This window comes from Doryrhamphus excisus, chromosome 15 (assembly GCF_030265055.1).
Source record: "Doryrhamphus excisus isolate RoL2022-K1 chromosome 15, RoL_Dexc_1.0, whole genome shotgun sequence".
Lineage (NCBI taxonomy): Eukaryota > Metazoa > Chordata > Actinopteri > Syngnathiformes > Syngnathidae > Doryrhamphus > Doryrhamphus excisus.
In genome coordinates this window covers 18241506-18261341 of record NC_080480.1, presented here as the reverse complement: position 1 = coordinate 18261341, position 19836 = coordinate 18241506, and the positions used below count along the sequence as shown (strand labels likewise).

At 53.1% G+C, this 19836-nt stretch overlaps 1 protein-coding gene across 8 annotated transcripts in view; it reads left to right on the top strand.

The window, feature by feature from the left end:
* LOC131102883 (RNA binding protein fox-1 homolog 3-like) overlaps positions 1-19836 on the top strand; it is a 247406-nt gene that overhangs the window by 33690 nt on the left and 193880 nt on the right. The window lies entirely within an intron of this gene.

The following is a 19836-nucleotide window of genomic DNA, read 5'->3' as shown; positions in this document are numbered from 1 at the left end:
GAAATAGGCAAATGTGGTGCGGCGTTCCCGTGGCGGTGCTCTCGGGTGGGGCGCGGTCGTGTTGTGACTCACTGGGATGATGATGATGATGATGATGGTGATGATGATGATGATGGAGCGTCTGGTGTAATTTGCTTCTCAAGGGCAACGTGAAGGAGGAGGTGGAAGGATTGTTTGTCTGGGCTGGTGAGGAAGTTTCAGCTTGATGACTCAGCAGCTCATTCACATTCAAACACAAGTAGGGAAAAAAGGCTGGGGGGGGGGGGTGAGGTGTGTTGGGGGGGGGGGGGGGGGTCTGTCAGCAAGCAAATCTCTTCACGGCGCCGTCTTTTGAGTCTGAGTTTGGATTTGAGGGGGGGCGCACCCCCGGTGCCGGACGTGAGAGCAGGAGATGTTCCCAGAGAAGATGAAGGAGGTTCTTCTCCGCAGGAGGCGGGCCTGAGGGATTACACGGATCAGCGTGTGCGCTGAGCCAATACGGCAGGGACCTGTAGAATCCCGGCCGAGAGCCGGACCCAGCGTAGCCGGGATAATGTTTCCTCCCTCGTTAGACCGTCCCATCACTGATGTGCCCCCCGCCGTTAATCCCGCGTCTTCGCCTCTGTACCGTTTTAGCCCAAACGCTGCCATCAGGATACCAAGTCTACAGCAGCATCTCGTGTTGGATGAAGATTTCTCCTTTGGCGTTGTGGATGCTAGGTCTGGGACACTCATGGTGTCGGGCGGGGCTAGCATGCACGTAGAGAGCGTAGCGTGTAGCGAAGTAGAAAGGAAATGAGTAATTTCAATACACGTATTGTCATATTTCTATTAGTTCTTCATTCCTTGGAGTTTTGAAGGTCCGTGTTCAGGATCCTTAAAATACCAAATCACGTCACATGACCGTGGTCCGCTCCTTGCCATCGAGAATCTCTGACCGCCACCCTCGTCATTCGGTCACGGCGGCGCTCAGCCCCCAGCCACCCGCAGGACCTCTGCGTCTGCAGTTGGGGGGGCGGTTCCCAGCAGTCCACACCGCACCACACAAACACACACAGTGGCAAGGTAACGGCGCGTGGTGGCGCCCCAAAGCTTGGGGGTCCGGGACAAATTGGAAGGGAGCGGCTCATTTACTCGCAGCCGTCATGATCCGACTCTGCAAACAAGTCAAAGACTCCCCAAGGGCGTTCCCGCATAAATAATGACTGCTGGAGACGCTTGCATTTGCGCTGCTCCCTGGATGCACACACGGGTCGGCTCGGCCCCGTGGGGGCGGAGGGGCGGCGGGGGCCTCAGTAAACAACTCGAAGCCAAAGTAGGAAAGAAGGACACTCACAGGAGGAGGAGTGTAAATTGAATTTCCCCGAGTGGGGCAATTACGGGATTTCTGACCCAAACTCGGTGCCTCCGGTCCTTTGGGTGGACGCTGCTAAATTTAGCTCCCGCGGGCGGCCATGTTTGCTTCCTGTGTTGTGCTTCTCTGTGTTTTTGTTTCAAAGCGCTGCGGCGTTTGTGTCAGTCGTGCACGCTTACATAATGGCGAGGCTTCCAGGCTTCCGCTGCGAGCGTGGGCTTGTGGGAGAATGCGCCGGTGGGAGGGAGCGGAAGAACTAAAGAGGAAGACAAAGCGACCCCCCCCCCACCCAGCCCCCCACTCATTAGCTTAAGCGTGGTGTGCATCCTGCACGATAACATTTGAAGTAAAAAAAAAAAAAAAAGTGGCGCCACACGGGCGATAAAGCAAAGCTCCGCTCTTAGTTTCCCGCCATCTGTTCCACTTGGAGAGGAGCTCGCCATTTCAGCAACACCCCCCGCCTGCATCCCACCGAACCCGTGGAGCAGCACATTGCCCGCCTCCTCATTCAGAAGTGTACCTTCTCCTGGCGGATACTTAGCATATCTAAATCCAGTTCTTGATGGCGTGCGCCAAACACAATGTGACACGCCACCGTTTGAGGTCGCTGTGAAAAATGGGATTACGGCGCCGCTGATTGTCGGCGCCGCGTCGCGGTAATCATTTCCCCGCAGGAGCCGACATGACGGGCTCGCGACTTGACCGCTGTCATTATCTCTCCTCGCTGACGGCGTGCACCCGTACGTGTGCACGTGGGCGTCGCCTCAAGCCGGAGGACCAGTATTCCAAGTAAGATATCCCGTCGATGCTCGTAGAGCATCTTCATCCTCACCCCGCCCCCAATCCTGCCCCCTCCATGCCACTGCAGTCCCTGCTTTCTTCACTTTCTCTGTCCATGTACGCTAAACACAAAAATCACAGCAGGCCCCCGGGTGGGACCCCGGGACAGAGCGAGAGCACATGTCACCTTCGCAGGCCGACCGCCCCAGCCCCCGGTGCCCCAGCTGCCCGCGCTCTCACCCTGCTGCCCTCCAACAAGGAGCCAAAGTGGTTCTTTTGTCATTCAACAGTCATCTTCACCCCCCCCCCCCCCCCCCGACATCCAACCATCTGGACCTTGGCGTCCCAATGTGGGCGCCATCTGCAGGCCGCACCAAAACCGGGTCATATTTTGTGATACTGTCGGAAAAAAGCATATGAAAGCCGCGGTGTGGCTTTGTAGCGTCCGTGCGCATGACGGCCGCGAGTTTGAAAACCGAGGCAGCATTTTGATGAAAACTGGGGTGTTTGTAAAGCGAGGTTTGATCTAATCCCAATCCCGCCTTCTCCCGTCTGCTTCCTGTCTGTCCGTCGGAGGCCGACTCCCGGCTCCCCGCCACCGTGAGCTAGATCCGTAAAGGTCTGTAAACCCGCTTGTTTGGTTTTCCCACAAGCGATAACATTTCCATATAAATGATATTCCGTCCTTAAGGTCCCAACCATAAAGACCATCTTTCTTAATCGTCTTGATGGCTAATTAACTTTTGCTTCATCAATAATGTGGACTTTGCTCAAAGCGAGACAAGTTGCTCTTTTAATCCCGTAGAATTTGGCCCAGATGAAAAGAGCCCCCGGGTCCTTCACGAGTCCACCAGACAGCGACGACTTCACCTCAAACCCGCTTTTATTATTCATGACATTTTGGCCAATCTGCTCCATCGACCAATGAGCTGCTCCGGCCGCCGCCGGCGCCTTTCTGGACCGTGACCGACCGCTAACTGCATTACTTTTCATCAAATGACTGAAGTCCAAATCAGAGCAGCAGGTGACGGCGGGGGCTGTGGAGGAGCATGTTCGCTCCCCACCCCGACTACCCCTCACACGGCTTTCCAACCGCCGCTAAGTACAGCGTGTACCTTTACAAGTATTCCATTTCAGATACTACCCTTAGACTCCGGCATTATGACCATTCCTGGGAATGAACGTCATTCCTTCACCTGCACCTGCGGAAACGCAAGCCAGAATCCTGGGGAACGACTTCAGAAACACCATGTGACCCCTCTTCCTGTCTTTGCTCCATTTTCTCCCGAGAATTTCCTCAAGTTTTTTTTAGGACACTGGCGCCGGCACTCGGCTGGCTGTCTAATTAACTTTTTGTTTTATCAAAATAATTAAGAATTGGGTTCAAAGCGCTTCCTTGTAATCCTGTTCAACGTGTCTCAGATGAGAAGAGCTTTCAAGTGGTGCAGATGGGGCCGATTGTTGGCAGGCTGGTTCTGGTTCCGACCGGCTAAACCCGGCAGAGCTTGTGCACGGGAGCAAACTCTGGCCCGTGAAGGTTCTTAATCCCGTCTGCCGGACCTTTCCAAATGACGGCGGCCGCAGGATTTGCGATGCTATTTTTAAATTACCGTAAGTCTTCAACTACGGAAATGATTGATTGAACTGCGGTGATATTTGGGGCGTTACGGTCCTGCTTTGTATTTGATGGTTGTTTTTATAGCTGTGAAGCGGCTGGGATGAGAATCAGAACCTCCGTCAGAACCTCCAAGGACAATGTTCCTTACCGGAACAGGGTGGAGGGCCATCTCTGGGTGGGGGTTGAAATCCTGACCCAAGCAGAGGACTTGAGCGGACCCTCATCTATCCTCACCTACCCTCACCTACCCTCAACTACAGTCATCTACCCACACCTACCCTCACCTACCCTCACCTACCTTAGCATGGAGTAAAGCAAAGCAGCCTCCTGAGAAAAGGAAGCCAAGCAGGTTTATGTAAGACTAGGACAGCTAAAATAAGATTTCCTGATGCACTCGTCCCTGTTATTTATATACATTCCATAAATATGTACAACCCCCCCCCCCCCCCCCCCCCCCCGTGACATTTCTTAACTCCACTCAAAAGGTTTGCCCCCTCCCCTGCTGTAAATGTGTCGGACGCGGCGGTGACCCGGAAGATGGCGTGCATTAGCGGTGCGGAGGAGTGTGGAAAGCGGTAACGAGCTGATGGTGAACTCGCCGTGCTTCCCTCTTGCATCATCTCCGAGTGGGTTTCCTCGATTCCGTCTCACAAAGCTCTCTTACGCAAGCCCGGGTGTCACTCTGATGTTCCCAGACGAGCGTGATGCCACTGCCTTGGCCCGCCGCCCCGGCCGCCGTCCCCGCTCGCCTTTTAGCGCCGGGCCAAGCCTGAGCTGGCGTGTGTGGCGTGCGTGGCGTGCGTGGCGCTGGATGCTGTGTCAGATAAGCAGATTTGGGGCGTGTGTACAACGGCGGCGTGATCCCGGGTCCCGGGGGAAGGGGGGAGCCCCCGCGTGTCAGAATGTGCTGTTGCAGGATCTTCCTGATGAAGTCGTTAAGAAGTCATTAAGAAGCCATTAAGAGCCATTAAGCCGGCGAGGTGGCGCTCGCATGCGCGCGCCGCCGAGCGCCAGGCGTCAGGAAAACTTGTTAATCACACAGTTTATTCGCCCCCCCAGCGTGCCACTGTAAATACTAGCACGCCGTTGTTGCTCACGCCGCATCCTAATCAAAGTCTGTATTAGCTTCTCCCCGTCTCCGGGGGAGGGGGGGACTAATACTAATACCTGCTCGCCTTCTGCAGCTATAAACATCCCCCCATTCCAACCCCCCCACACGACCGCTGGCCCCCAGCTGCCTCATTTAAATCCTCTTTTCTGTTTCACACGTACAATAAGCTCTGTTCCTCCAGCTGATGGCCACGCGGCCACAGGTCACCCCGACGAGGGCGCCGCGTGGAAACGCTCTCAAGAGCTCTTATCGTAAGTCGTTAGGCGTTAGGCTGTCCGCCTAATTATCTCCGTACGCTCAATCTGCGCTCCGGCAAAGCCTGGGAGGCGCCGGGCTATCTCCTCGCCGCTATCAGCTGGACTCCGCCTCCTCCGGGAGCCTCAGGAGGCTAAGGAAGCAGCAAACTTGACTTTACGCACACGAATGTTGGTTAACTGCTTCCAGACCTGGATACGTGAATTTCCATGAAGTAGGAATATTACATCCCTGCAGTGATCCTGTAACATACACAACAATGTAAACAAAGAACAATAGGCATGTCAAAGAGACTATAGGGGTGTTATTTCCTGTCTACAGGGCTCTAATGTTACATGGCATTTTTAGAAAGTCATAATCAGGTTTTCTATGCTCTAATATTTGATTTATTAATATGGAATCCTACTTCGGGAAAAGAAGAGCAAATTAATTGCTGAGGTAACCACAATGCACCAACACCACACTTCCCATTTATCCAGCAACCGTGAGTGTGGTGCGTTCAGGAACACCGCAATCCTCATTGGGGCGCAATCTAAGCACCGGAATCGGATAAAATCTAAACGATACCCAACCCGACCCTCAAACCAGTTTAGTTACGTTCTACCTGAGAGGATAGACGAGCTGCTCGGGTTTCTTCTTCTGTGCCAGTTCTCCCAGCAGCGCTTCCGTCCGCCTCGTAAAAAACACAAACGCATAAAAACGTGCAGATGTTGTCAGCGAAGCGGCTCACGACATCGTATATCGTCCTTTGCGGCCGTCGCCATGCGAGCCGCCGCACGCAGGATGTCCTTGGTACCGCACGGGCTTCCCCCACCGCCGCATCCCCGCCTGACTTCGCCGCCCACCCACCCTCCCCGCCGCCACCCGACCCGGGTGGCCCGGCATCGGCGGCCGCGCTGCGTAAACACTTTAACGGCGCATTAATATGGAGATTGTGCTCCAGATGTGCTTGTAAAAAAGTCTGGACTTGGCAAGCGCCGTCTGCCGGAGTCATATTCCACCTGCTCCCGACGCGGCCACGCCGCACGCATGCAAACAAATGCATTTGATGGGGGCGGGGGCGGGGGGGGGCAGCGTTCCTTCACCTGCTGGTAAAAGTGCCGACGGCTCCCCCGGTATGCTGATTAGCGCCCGCCCACACCGGCGAGGCGATGATGCGAGGGTTTCATCAACGGCTGCAAGTGACACCGCGTTAGCACGCCATCACGCGGTTCAGCTCTAACTTCCTGTCTGATTGCATCGCTGACGTGGGGGGGGGGGATGATGTAAAAGCTGGAAAGACGACCCCCACGTTCCCTCAAAGAACCCCATTGTGCCGAGTGACTCTTTCTATCATCGCGCTCATTTCCAGGCCGCGTCATTTCACCCCCGCATTTACTGATGCATCCTCTGGCTTGATGGGGGCGGGGGGGGACACAGAGAAAACAACCTACATTCAAGTCATAAATAAGACGTGTGTGTCGCCGTGAACAGGAAGTGACGGTAGCCTGTGTTCGGAATTATTGTGAGGTCATTCAATGTTGTTCAAGTCTGGTGCTTGTGTGTCTCACCCAAGATGCAGAATGCTACATAGCATCACGTGTTTGGACGCGGACTACTGAGCTAGCAAGCTTGTTGCTAGCTCATAATAAGAGTTGGCCGATGTAACGGGACATCCCTCACGCCGCCATGTCCGTGTTGGCGTAGACTTGGCCTGAACGCCAACATTTGTTGTTTGCTTTTGAATGAGACAGACGTTGGTGTCAGGACGGGAGGATTCAGGCCGGTCGCCCTCGGTCCCCGTCCGCCACATGGCCGCCGTGCTCCCCCCCTGATGGCGCCATCCTTCCTCCACCCCGCCCCTCGAGGTCCGCCGACGGGTGAAGGGGGGCAGAGACGCACCAGCAGAAGGCTGGCTCGCATCGCTCCGCCTGGCGCCGGCGCCGCCTTGGCTCCGGCCGGGGCCGCTTCTTCCAAGAACTCCGTCTTTTTCCGGCCGGCCTGGTGGCCCCCATGGGGCCTGGCGTGCCGAGCGCGGGCTTGGCAAGGCGGCCAAACAACAGCAGGTGGAAGCATCCTCTCTGCTGATGATCCTCTTCCACCAGCGCTGACACGCCCTCAAAAGGAATGGAACGCCAGCGCAGAAGTCGGGGAATAGTTCCCATCTTGCTCCGTTTCAAGTCTTTGATATTTGGATGCACATCTTCTCTTCCTGGCAGCGTCTTTCCCTTTAAACGGATGATCGCTTTTATCATGTCAACAACATGATGGGGAGGGGCTGTGACTAAGATGGTGGCATGTCTTCAGGCGTGTGGCCCGCGTGATGGAAAAACCACCCCAAAGATGTAGAGGACTTTATTAGCCACTTTATTACCACCATTAGCTTAGAGGCTAAGAGGAAGTGTTGCATCACATCTTACATCTTGGGCAAACAATCATCATTTTCACTCTGCATGACTCTAATTGATTACTAGACACCTTCTAGAACTTCTCTACATTTTTCACAGTCCATCGTCAAATGAAGCAAAACTCGATGCGGTTGACTCGTGAGCTTGGCGACAATCCTGACACGAACCCCCAAGAAGCTCACTTGGATATGTCCGATGGAGCTACCCTTCCTTTTCACCTTCTCCATCAAAACGCTGCCACTCCGTTTTGGGTCATTGGGTCATTGAGAAACACTATTGAATTGAAGAAGTAGGTCATGGCAAAACAAGAAGGTGGTGCTCGTGTGGTGTCACATGTCACCTTAGATGTTCATTCATCCCTTTTCAATGCATTTGGAATTGTAAAGCTTCCATCGTAAACGTGAAAAGGTGCTTTCTGGGAGGAATGAGTCGGATTCCATGATTTCTTACAGGAGAAATGGATTTGGTTAGGGTCCGTTTTGGTTGTAATTGATGGTGCTAACCAAGGTTCCAGTGTAGTATTTAATGTGTTCCCTTTGCTTTGTACCGTGTCAGCCGCCATCAAATAGTTCTGCATATTTCTGGCTTCCAGCGCCATCAGTAGATGTTTTGCAGTGCCCCACCTCGACGCCAGAAAGCAAGCCGGACGGTTATGACATCGAACGAGGGTCTCGGTTCGCCTCAGTAACAGCCTGCATCCGGGTAGTCATGGTAACAAGACACAGGAAATGATCAGAGGAGTTGGTGTCTGGTCAGCATGAAGGCGCCCGTGTCGTACGCGGCACTAATGAGTTGGACCCGCCGACTGATCATGGCCGTGTTGGACGCTCGTGGTGTCACGTGACCGCCGTCTCGCTTCCAAGCGCTTGGAAATAAAGCAAAGCGTATTTCCCCGCGACGCCCTTCCAGCAACCCTCATCATTCACGCTGTTTATGGCGTAAATATTTCAGGCAGGCCAGATGACCCCGCCGCCCGCCAAAGGCCATTAATAATCATAAAGAACAGGGACCGCCCTCTCCGTGATTAATTGCCGCCATTTTTGCATAATGCTTTGTTTGCGCTGAACTTTAAGCGGTTTACTCTCAGCTGACCGACCTGTCAGAGGAGCCCGGGATGCTCCGACCGAACGGGTCATGCGGAGCCTCGAGCACTAATTACCACCCGGTGACCCCCAGAAGGTCCCCTTGGTCTTTCTGCCAAGGTTTACTGCTGCACGGTATCTTCTCAGATGCGTGTTTGGGTTGTCCTCCATTTCTCACCGCCTCTGAGTCCGAGCCCATGGTTCTTGCCTGGAAAAGGGTGGATTGCCGTCGGGGATGCGATCCTGCACCGAGTGGAGGAGATGAAGTACCTCGGAAGGATGGAACGTGAGATGGAGAGGCAACGTTGCCAATTCCCAGAATTCCAGGTCTGTGTGTGGAGAAAATGGCGATCTCAAGTTTCCCATAAAAGTGCAACCCCAAAGGAGGCATGGCGGCTCACACTGGGCTAATCCACGCTCATTTGCTGTTTTCCGCTTTCCTAAAGTCCTGATCCAGGTGTGCTAGCTCCGACTTTGCGGTTGCGTCATCCTGCCGTACTTAGCAAGACTGCATGCCCGCGAGGAGCGGGCTTGTCACGTCCCTCTAATCTCTGGTGTCAAAATAATCACAAGTTGCATTTGTGGAAGACAGCTTGGTTCTAAGCCGGTCTTAAGGTCCTTTCTCCTCCTTGACAAATACGGTAAAAACACGTCAACTGGCACGCCGCCGAGAGGCGTTTGCTCTAATTATCTCACGCTGGGCTCAGACAGATTGTGACTACATGTGTCATCACTGACACGCTCGCAGCGTCGCTCGCGCACGAACGCGACTGGCAGGAACTCTACTTACAACTCTATTTACCATTGTATTTATAGTCTTCCTCGTTATGACATCCCAATGGTTTCTTGTACAGATGCTCCGTAGCGGCCATCTTACCGGCATCCGATGTACCGGTATCATCCAGGACTTCATTTCCGATACCACAGCAGGTCTTCCCTTAAACTGATGCCGGGGGAAGTCTTGGGTCGAGCCTCATCATAGTCCAATTTGGTGGATGCTGTGATAGTGTTTATGTGGAATATTATAAAAAGGTTCTCTATGTCATAACGGTCCACATAGTCCAGATATGAATGATGAATCCTACTTGGGTCCTACTTCCCTTATCATGGCGGGTCTGGAACCCACTAAATGTGATAAACGAGGGACTACTGTATCGGCCTTATTGATATTATCCCCCATTTCTTGACCAATTATGTGGTTGTAAAGGCTTCTTATTAGGTGTTAGCTTGCATAGCGGGCATATAGCGGGCATAGCGGGCATAGCGTGACTGGCAGACAGTACTTGAGTTCATGTCGGGCCTGAGAGCGTCGGGTCCGCTGTGCCGCTGGCGTGACGGAACAAGCACACAGACAAAGCGAACAAAGGCAGCGCTGGTTGAAGACCAGCCGTCTGTGTCAATAGTCTTGTTTGACCAGGAGTCCTGAGAGGCCGCCCTCGGTCAGTGTTGGATGCCGGCCCGTGTTGTCCAAGTCCAGACCTCCTGAGAGCACAAAGACACCGTGTTCCGTGTCCTATAGCGAAAGCGGCTATTCCTTTGTGAGGCGTAATCACATGATCACGTCGTCCCCCCCCACCTGAATGTGCAGGGATGAAGTACGGCGGTGTCCTCCGGGAGCGGGAAGGACACCCGCCGTGCCGCTTGCGTCCATCTCGCATTCCTGAAGGACAGTGACTGACGGCAGCTGTTGTCCTGATAAAAAGTCCCAAATGTTTTGGCGATGGCCAGCGCACGAGAGCAGCCCGCGACTACTCAGTCATTAAATGCGGGCTTTGTCGCCTGATTTGCATGTCCCATCTGCACCCCCCCCCCCCCCCCGTAAAAGTAACATTCGCCACATCAAGCCTGAGATGAAAGTGTTAAAAAGCAAACGACCTCATTTCAAAATAAGTTTTATGCAGCGGCGACTGCAGCAGAGGCGCAACGACTCCGCTCGGAGTCGTTCAAACTGTCATCCATCTTTTATGGAGCCCACACGGAGATTTGTTTTGTTGACGGCCCGTCCTTCCTCATATCCTCTCTCCGCTCGCCGCTCGTCCCACCGAGAAGCTGATCTCTTTTATCCGCACTTGATCTTTTTCCCTTTTTATCTCCACAATCCCGACTGTTTCCTTCCTCTGCCCCCCCGACACGCCTTGTGCTTCCAGTCCAAGTCGGAGGCTTCCGAGAGAAGATGAAAGGCGGGAATGAGGCCAGCGTTGGCTCGCTCCTCGTGAAAGTCATCATCGCGTCGTCTCGTCTGGTATCGCCCCATCTTCACCGTATCTCAGACGTGGACATTCCAGTCCAAGGTCCAACAAACGTGGTCCGTGGTGTAGCGTCAGGCGCCCCCTACAGGAAGTTTAGGAAATATGCGTACTTTTGGACTGATTGGTATTGTTGGTATTTTATTCAACCACAAAACTATAAGATTTATTCATATATTGTCACAAAAACATGATAGTAAAGCGGTTTGTCCACTTTCCGCCACGAGATCGCCGCTAATTGGAGCGACATTCCAAAGGAGCAGTTATCGCGTGTCCGGTTCTGCCGCCGTCATGTGACGCGTGGCGTTGATTGGATTGCACGCATGATGAAGTCGCCATGGCGTCACGTGGTGTTTCATCCAAGACGGCGTATGAATTTGATGCCGAGTAATGAGCAGAGGCCAGCCAGTGTCTGCTGAAGCTACCGCGGATGGGCGGCGGCGTTCCCGGGATGATGGAGAAAAGCATTAAAGAAGCAATAAAAAGGCTAAGGCCTCCCTCCTCTGTTTTCCCGCCGCTGACGGCACAGGGAGCGGCGCACGGTTATCCATACATAGCGCGATGATCCCCGACACATTTCTCCATCCAATTCCTCCGTCACCGGAACACTTGGCCAGATCCATCTTTTTCAATTACGCCAGGAGAGGAGCCGCCTGGCTTTAAGCCCGCAGGGAGAGCGACTTTTTAGGCTGCATTAAAATGTATTGGCGCCAACGGATATTAAAGCAAAATCTGCCGGATTAATCGGCCGGGGGCCCTCGGAGGAATCCGAGCACTTACTTCCGTGGAAGAACATCCCAGTGACATCACAGCCGGCCGGTCATCTTATGGATTTTAGTGCTTTTATTGATCGGAAGCAGGAACAGGACTGTTCACGCATGGTGGATCTTTGTGGCTTTTCGTTTCAAAATGAGAACCTCCAATAAGAAACCATGGAGACTTTAAAGACTTCCACTGATCCGGGTCTGGTTGGGAAGTCCAGACTTCCTGGTCTTTAGCCACATGGAGGACACCAAGGTGTTCCCAGGCCCTCCAGCGTGTCCGGTCCTCTCCTGGGCGTCCAGGAGGCATCCGACCCAGTTGCCCCAAGTTGAGGCTGTGCCTGGAAACTCCCTCATCATTTACCTCCTGGCCTGACAGCTGTGTGAGGTGATGCGGTTTTGGTCGGGTGGTGGATCCTAGTCCATGTTTTGATGCTAAGATTGGTAGTCAATATGCGGCAAAGTGGTGTTTGTGCTGCGCGGTGGAGGTCGTGTTGCTGCTGTAGGATCACAGCCGCTCAGGGAAGCTGCTCGCCGAGATTCAGACGGCGTCACCGGGAAGCTGTGCAGCGAAAGGTTACGGTGGTACTGTTCTCCCCCAGTGGGCCGCCCCCCCTCCCTCCTCCCCACCTCTTTCCCACAGCCCACTCTAATCAGTTGTGTGTTTGCCGTGTGATCCCTCCCACTCCCCATCGTGAAGGAGGATTGGAAACACCGGGACGTGTGTGAGTAATAGACAGCCAGGGCTTCCTCTTCCTTAACCCGCCTTCTCCATCACGCTCAGCACAGGGGGAGGGGGGGGGCGGTGTGTTTTTGATGCTCCCCTCACTGTACCCCCACCTCTGGGCTGCTCATTTGTTTGGCTTTATGCAGCATGCCGTGTTCTGATGGCCTCCAGAGAGCATGGCGGCCTACCCCTCCCAATCAGGAAGCCCGAGTCGCCGGACCGGGCCGAGGAAGGGAATTACATTTCCCCTGGGTGGCCTGGCGCCGGGAAACGAGCCCCCGTTGGCATGGCACTCGGCTGTGGGAGATGAGGATGGGATTGAAAAAGTGAGAAAGTGCGTGTGAAATCAGAGAGGTGACCTATCCACGATTGTTTGCTGGATTAAAAGTCCCAGTTTGTCACTGGTTTCATTCGTCACGCCGCCATGATGGATTCCACATCCACGCCGCCTTTAAGTGCACCGGCATCACGGAGGCGGGCGGGGGGGCGTGGGAGTACTCGGCGGGGTTGTCATGTTACGTGGCATACGTGACCTGTTATATGGTATGTTACATGGCATACGTGACCTGTTACATGGCATGTTACATGACATACGTGACCTGTTACATGAAATAAGTGACCTGTTATATGGCCTGTTACATGACATACGTGACTTGTTATACGGCACGTTACATGGCGTACGTGACCTGTTATATGGAATGTTACATGACATACGTGACCTGTTACATGGCATGTTACATGACATACATAGCCTGTTACATGAAATATGGGACCTGTTATATGGCATGTTACATGAAATATGGGACCTGTTATATGGCATGTTACATGGCATACGTAACCTGTTACATGAAATAAGTGACCTGTTATATGGCCCGTTACATGACATACGTGACCAGTTATATGGAATTTTGCATGACATACGTGACCTGTTACATGGCATGTGACATGACATACATAGCCTGTTACATGAAATATGGGACCTGTTATACGGCAAGTTACACGTCATACGTGACCAGTTACATGGTACGTTACATGACATATGTGACCAGTTATATGGAATGTTACATGACACACATAACCTGTTACATGGTACGTTACATGACATATGTGACCTATTATATGGAATGTTACATGACACACATAACCTGTTACATGGTACGTTACATGACATATGTGACCTATTATATGGAATGTTACATGACACACATAACCTGTTACATGGTACGTTACATGACATATGTGACCTATTATATGGAATGTTACATGACACACATAACCTGTTACATGGCATGTTACATGACACACATAACCTGTTACATGGCACGTTACATGACATACGTGACCTGTTATATGGAATGTTACATGACACACATAACCTGTTACATGGCATGTTACATGACATACGTGACCTGCTACATAGCCTGTTACATGAACTATGAGACCTGTTACATGACATACGTGGCCTGTTACAAGACATGTTACATGTCATGCATGACCTGTTACATGACATACGTGGCCTGTTACAAGGCATGTTACATATACATATGTGACCTGACGTCTACAAACGTGTGATGTACGTCGCATCGTGACACCTTGTTCCAAAACGTTCCAAGAAAACCGCCGCTACTTTTGCCAGTCCAGCAAACCCAATGAATCCAAGAGTAGGAAGAAGTACAGGAAGTGGGTGTTGTGGCGTGGATGCAGGATGTTTATGAATGGCCGCTTGCGTCCTCCTGCCTCATTGCTCCGCCCCCAGCCATGAGACAACGCCGCCTGCACGGCACAACCAGGGAAGGTAGCAGGAAACAGGAACTCACACCTTGGTTACGTGTTATGGCCAATTAGTGTCGTAGCTAATAATGGATGTAATTAATAAAGAGTATTTGTACAGTATTCCGACGGCCAATAAGACGGAGAGGAAAAGGAATACGGCTGCGGCTGCGGTGTGATTGCGTGCCTTGCGGCGCCTGTTGTAGCGCTCCATAAAGTCGTTTAAAGCTGCCTCACGCTCCACTCTGTGACCTCCGCCAAGGTCACCGTCGCTCTCTGCAGTAAAAGTTTACGACAGGAAAAAGAAGCTCGGAGCGCCGAGAGCTCGCCGCCGTGCAAGCGACGCTCCTCGGCGACTCCTCCTCCATTCTTCCTCTTGTTGTGGTGGATGGCATGTGAGAGTGCACGGGGCTTTTGTGCTCGTTGCACGTCTTCCCTTTGTAGCGCTCGTGTCGCAGGCTTATTCCGCTCTGAACCGCCGATTGTGTGCGCGAACAAAACGACGCTCCCGAGTGATGAGTTTCATGGAAGCAAATATGCGGTGCGCCGCAAAGGGCAGCCGTCAACAACGTGCACACAAAGCCATGAAAGGATGCTTCATTGTGCGCGTGCCTCATACACCACAACAATGCCTGATTGTTTCCGTCCCTCGCTGGGCGGCGAGGCCGCCGCCAGAGCGGGAAGGGGAGACGGGCAAGACTTCGGGGCATACGCCGCCGCTGAAAGTTCCCCTCCATCATGGCAGCCATTTACCGCCCGCCGAGGCGCATCTGGGTCCAGGTGGAGCCCAAACACCATGTCAGCGTGTCGCTTAAACTGCTGTAGCGCCCACCTGCCTGGTTGCTCCGCCCCCAGCCGACTGACGCCGCTTCCTGCATGAAAGAGGAATTCAATAGGAAGTAAAACCGCGAGGACAGCTGCGATTGGACGATTTCCGTTTTCCTTGACCGCGTGCTCATGTTCATCATCTGCATGTGTGGAGGAGAAAGTTAGTGGAAAGTCTCAGTGGAGGAGCGATCACATGACCCCCCCCCCCCCCCCCCCCCAGCTGGAAAGGAAGAGGTCAAAGAAAAATGTGTAGTTTATCCTCGCCGTCCGTCTGTGAAATGTCATGTTGACGCTTGCGGGATGAGAACAAATGAAAGCGTGCAGACGAACGCCGCCCGTGTTTGTTTGGACTTTAGCGCACGGCCGAGTGCACACGTGCGCTTTGGTAAGCCGCTGTGGACGCATCGGCCCAAACCCTGATAAGCACACACGACCTGATTCCGTTTTCCACTCGGGCACGGAATGTCGGCCGCCTCTTCCTACTGTATCCAGTCTCATCAGTACGCTTTACCAAATGTCTGGAGTGAAGACTCCTGTTGGTGCGTTTGTTTTAGTGATGGGATGCAACCTGTGGACTTGGTGGACTTGGTGGACTTGGTGTCTCAGGGACAGTTTACAATTAGAATTCAAACTTGCCTTTTTTATTGTTAGGACGTCTAGTTGGACAGCTGATGGCCGAATGTAGGAACTGTGTGTGTCTTTCTATCAGGACGGCCTGGTGATTGGTGGAGGGAACATATTCCATTCCTAACGTCACTGAATGAGGAGCTACCAACCACCACCAAGACGTGGGATGCATTGTTTGGGCGCTCGATTGCGCCAACTGATGCGTACAAACGGATGAGTTTTGTTTCTGTGTACGAAAACTGATAGCATACGAAAGCTAGCATGAAATGTTGGCAAAATGTCATGGAAAACCAAATTATAGGAGTTGGACAGTGTAGCTATGTACTGAATACTCTAGTTTTGAATACTCTATTTTTTCTCTTGAAGTGGGGGAACGATTGCAACGCAGTCAGCTAGCCTGCCCCCAAAGCGTGGGGGCATTTGCAGCAAAAGAATAACAACGAGTGAGGTACCCCGCCATAGCAAATGTACCACTCTAGCCGGGACTTCATGTCCTAATAAAGTTGAGAACATTCCAAACTAATCTCCAATAAATTGTCCCCTTGCTTTCGTTTGAGCCGCTCGGTGTTTGAAACCGCGTTTTGTCTCCCGTATTTTTGTAATGAAAGCGTAAAAAGCAAAGACGAGATGACCCCGAGGATTTAAGAGTATCATCTTCACCGCCGCCGCCGCCAGCCGCCAAAGTTCTAGCGAGACGTGCGCTTATGTTTAATTAACGGCGAGTTCAAGAAGCGCCGGCTTCATCCATTACGGAGACGGGCCGACAGGAGCCGCTTTAATTGGGGACGGTGGGGGGCGGGGGGCGGCAGGTGCAGGTCATGTGACGGGAAGACCCGATCCCCGGCGGCGAGATAACGAGGCGACGGCGTGGGGAAAACATTCCTCAGGTCCCGCTAGGATTGCGGAATTCTTGCGGCATCAATTCTTCCATTCAAGGCGAGAAACGCCTGCCGAGGTGAAAAGACGCGGCGCTATTATTCAGCGGTTGGCGCGGGTCGGCGGGTCAACAAACGTCAAGGTTCTGTCGGGAATGAGAAGATCCGTTTGTACTTTTGGGGGAAACACAAAAAAGATTGGTGCGAAGCGAAACGTGAGGTCTGAGCTCAGCCCCCGTTTTAACGTGTCATCGACAATTTACTCCCGCGGATGGAATATTAAGTATGTTCTTTTAAACAGGAGAGAGGAGGAAAAGCGCAGCAAAAAGGGAATTAATCCGCTTGGCTTTATTTGGATAATGTTTTTTTCCAGCTTTTCCAGCCATCTGCAGAGCTGCTCCACTTCCTCTTCAGCAGACGCGCCAATTCTTAATCCCAATTCATCTAATTGTACCTCAGAGTGCTAATAAATATTGTTATGAATTATTCAGGCGCCGAGTGGGCTGATGACACGCTGAGCGGAATTCAAAGCACTTGAAACAGGAAAATGGGAAAGTGCACTAAATTCCCTAGGAATTCCAAATAACAGGAAGTGTGTGTTTGGGGGTGGGGGATTACTGAGCTAATGGCGGTGTTAGCGCGGTGGCTAGTTGATGGCGTTGCGTTCAGTAACCACAAATAGAGCATACAGGAGTGCTCCACATAAAAATGGCGCACCTGGCGCTCCCTCGGCTTTGGAGCTCACTTTGGAATGGGGCCCCCGCCACCCGGACTCTGTCTCTTCTCAAACGTTAGCCGTGTTCCGCGCAGCTGGAGCTTTTACAAGCGGCTTCATGGCAGCGGGTCCGCAGGGAGCGACCGGGGATTAGGCTGCGTGGCAGCTCTCCACTCAGATCCCGTGTCGCCGCCGCAGTGCTCTGCCGCTGAGCCCCGCTAATGGCCGCCGCTCAGGCCGCGCCTCATTAGGACGAAGTGACACCAGGAAACGGGGACGCGCGCTCGCCATGATTACATTAAAAGTTCACACGAGCTTTTGGTCCTCTGCTGCACAAATAAACAAAACGCGGAGCGCGGCGGGCGGACACGGGCGCCTTAATTAGCTGCTCCCGAGCGGCGTTGGTGCGGCGGCCTCGGAATTCGGGGAGGAGCCAAAGATCTGAGTGATGGAAAGCGTTTTTTTCAGGGCGTGACGCAGACAGGAAGTCATTTGAATTGGACGGCCGGCGTCCAAGCTGCCGGTTTTGGGTCGGAATTAAAATGTTCCGCAGCTGTTTGGCCGAGCTTTCTACCTTGACTAATGAGTTGCCGAGCGAGTCGCCGCCACCCTCGCTCCGACCAGTCGACTGTTTCAAAGTGTTCTCCCGCTGAAGGAGCAGCTGGACCGCTCAGCTGTTGCTTCAGAACCGCCGCGCTAGCAACATGTGGACCGGGCCGTGCAATTAGCAGTTTTTGCGTCGCTGCCAGCGGCGGTGACACCGCCGTGTATTGCACCTGCGCGTGGACGCCACGGGCTCTTTAACAAAGCAGCACTACTTCTTCTCTGCTCTTCAGCTGATGGATTTGACAACGTCTGCCGGCACGCCCGGCACGCCCGGCACGCCCGGCACGCCCGGCACGCCCGGCACGCCCGGCACGCCCGGCACGCCCGGCACGCCCGGCACAGGCCTTTGGTGCTGCTGGGCAGTCCAGCACCTGAAGGTTCCTCTGAGTCACACGAGAGGTGCAATTCTGTCGGGATGGAAATTCCCTGGTTGTTCTTGCCTATTCCAAGTGAATTTTCCCCCGGAAAATGCAGAATTCCAAGGCTTTTTTGAATTTTTGGAATGTTTAAAATAGCTTGAATGAGCTGAATGCTTTGGTGATTCGGCTGCTGAACAGTGAAAGGACGTCTGAACGTTCCGGACGTTCCAGGCCTTTTAGGGATGTGGAACTAGAGAGCATGAATGTCCAGGATGAGCTGAATGATGTGAAGTTTGTAGTGGAAAATACAGAATTCTGGAGGAATGTTTTGGGATGTGTCAGGAGCTCGGACACAATGAACGGAACAATTTGATGTCGGAAGGTGAGAAAAGTCTATAGCGGTCCCGCAACTCCGTTGATGTTTGAAAAGTTGTGAGGTCGGGCCCCGGGGGGGAGGGGGCATCCATCGGTCGCACCTCAGTGCTTCCAGGTTTTCCGTGAGAGAGCGTCCATGACGGCCGAGTCTTTGTCTCCTGCTTTGATCCAATATAGCAATATGTATTCCTCCTGTGGGCAGGCGCATCATTAGAGACGGCGGGTGATTGATGCGGCGTGCATGAGTAATGGTGGCGCGCCCGTGATGGATCGTCTTAATATCGTCTTTGAACACACTCGCCTTCTCTCGCCGCGCTTAACTTGCATTCATCATCGCATTTGTCACAATAAAGATGTGTTTTACTCCTCCCCCCCTCTCTCCCCCGTCGATACCAGTCGCCCGTGGGGCGATCTGGACCCAATATGTAATCAGATTACCAACTTTAATATTTCCTTCAAGTGTCTTCCCGGCCTGGCTGTCAGGGAAGGCTAGACGATGTCGGAATGTTGGCAGCACCTTGCTGGGAAACACTGAAGGCTATGACTAGCATGGTGCATAGCATGGTTAGCTTACCCTTACCCCGGTCCCACACGGTACCCATGAGGGATCCTGTACAGTACATGGGGAAGAAGGCAGTAAAATAGGATTCAATACAGTGTACAAATCATAGTACATGTATATCATATATATCATACATACATACATTGTGGGGGCTCGAGCGTGGGCACCGCCACCGTCGTCACCTGCAGGACCGGACCGGACCGGACAAGTTTGTGTTTCAGTGGGGGAGCAGTGGGGCTAGAACCAGGCTAAATGTCCGTGAAGTACGTTTGGTAGAACCGTTTGGACTGATGGGACACTGCGGGCACCCACAGAGAACCCCCGCCGGTGCTCATGTGAGGGCCTCCCTAGTTACCATGGCAACCAGTCCCTTCACAAAGTTGCGAGCCGTGGAAAAGCACAGTTCCCACAAATCATCCCACCCGAGCGAAGCCAGAGAGCAAAGGAAGCTTGAAGCGGCGTTACACAACATGCGGCGGACCCACCGCTACATAATGTTCCGTCTCGCGGAGCGTGTCGGAACGCCACCGCGCACTCCTCTTCAGCAAGCACCGAGTAGGAGGACCCGGCGTTTCTCCGATTCAGGCGTCGGCATCAGACACTCCCGTCAGGTCGCCCCGAGGTCATTAGGGAGGCGAGGAACCGGCTCATGGCTTCACTCGGTCTTCTGGCAGGAAGTCTTGTCTTGTGGTGATTCCGAAAGGATGCTAACACTGTAAAGCTGCCTCTTCCCGTTGCTTTGACGTCATGGTGATGCGGTACTGCCACTGGGGGGCGTGTTGGCCCCCTGGCTCATCAACGGCTGTCCTTACCAGATGA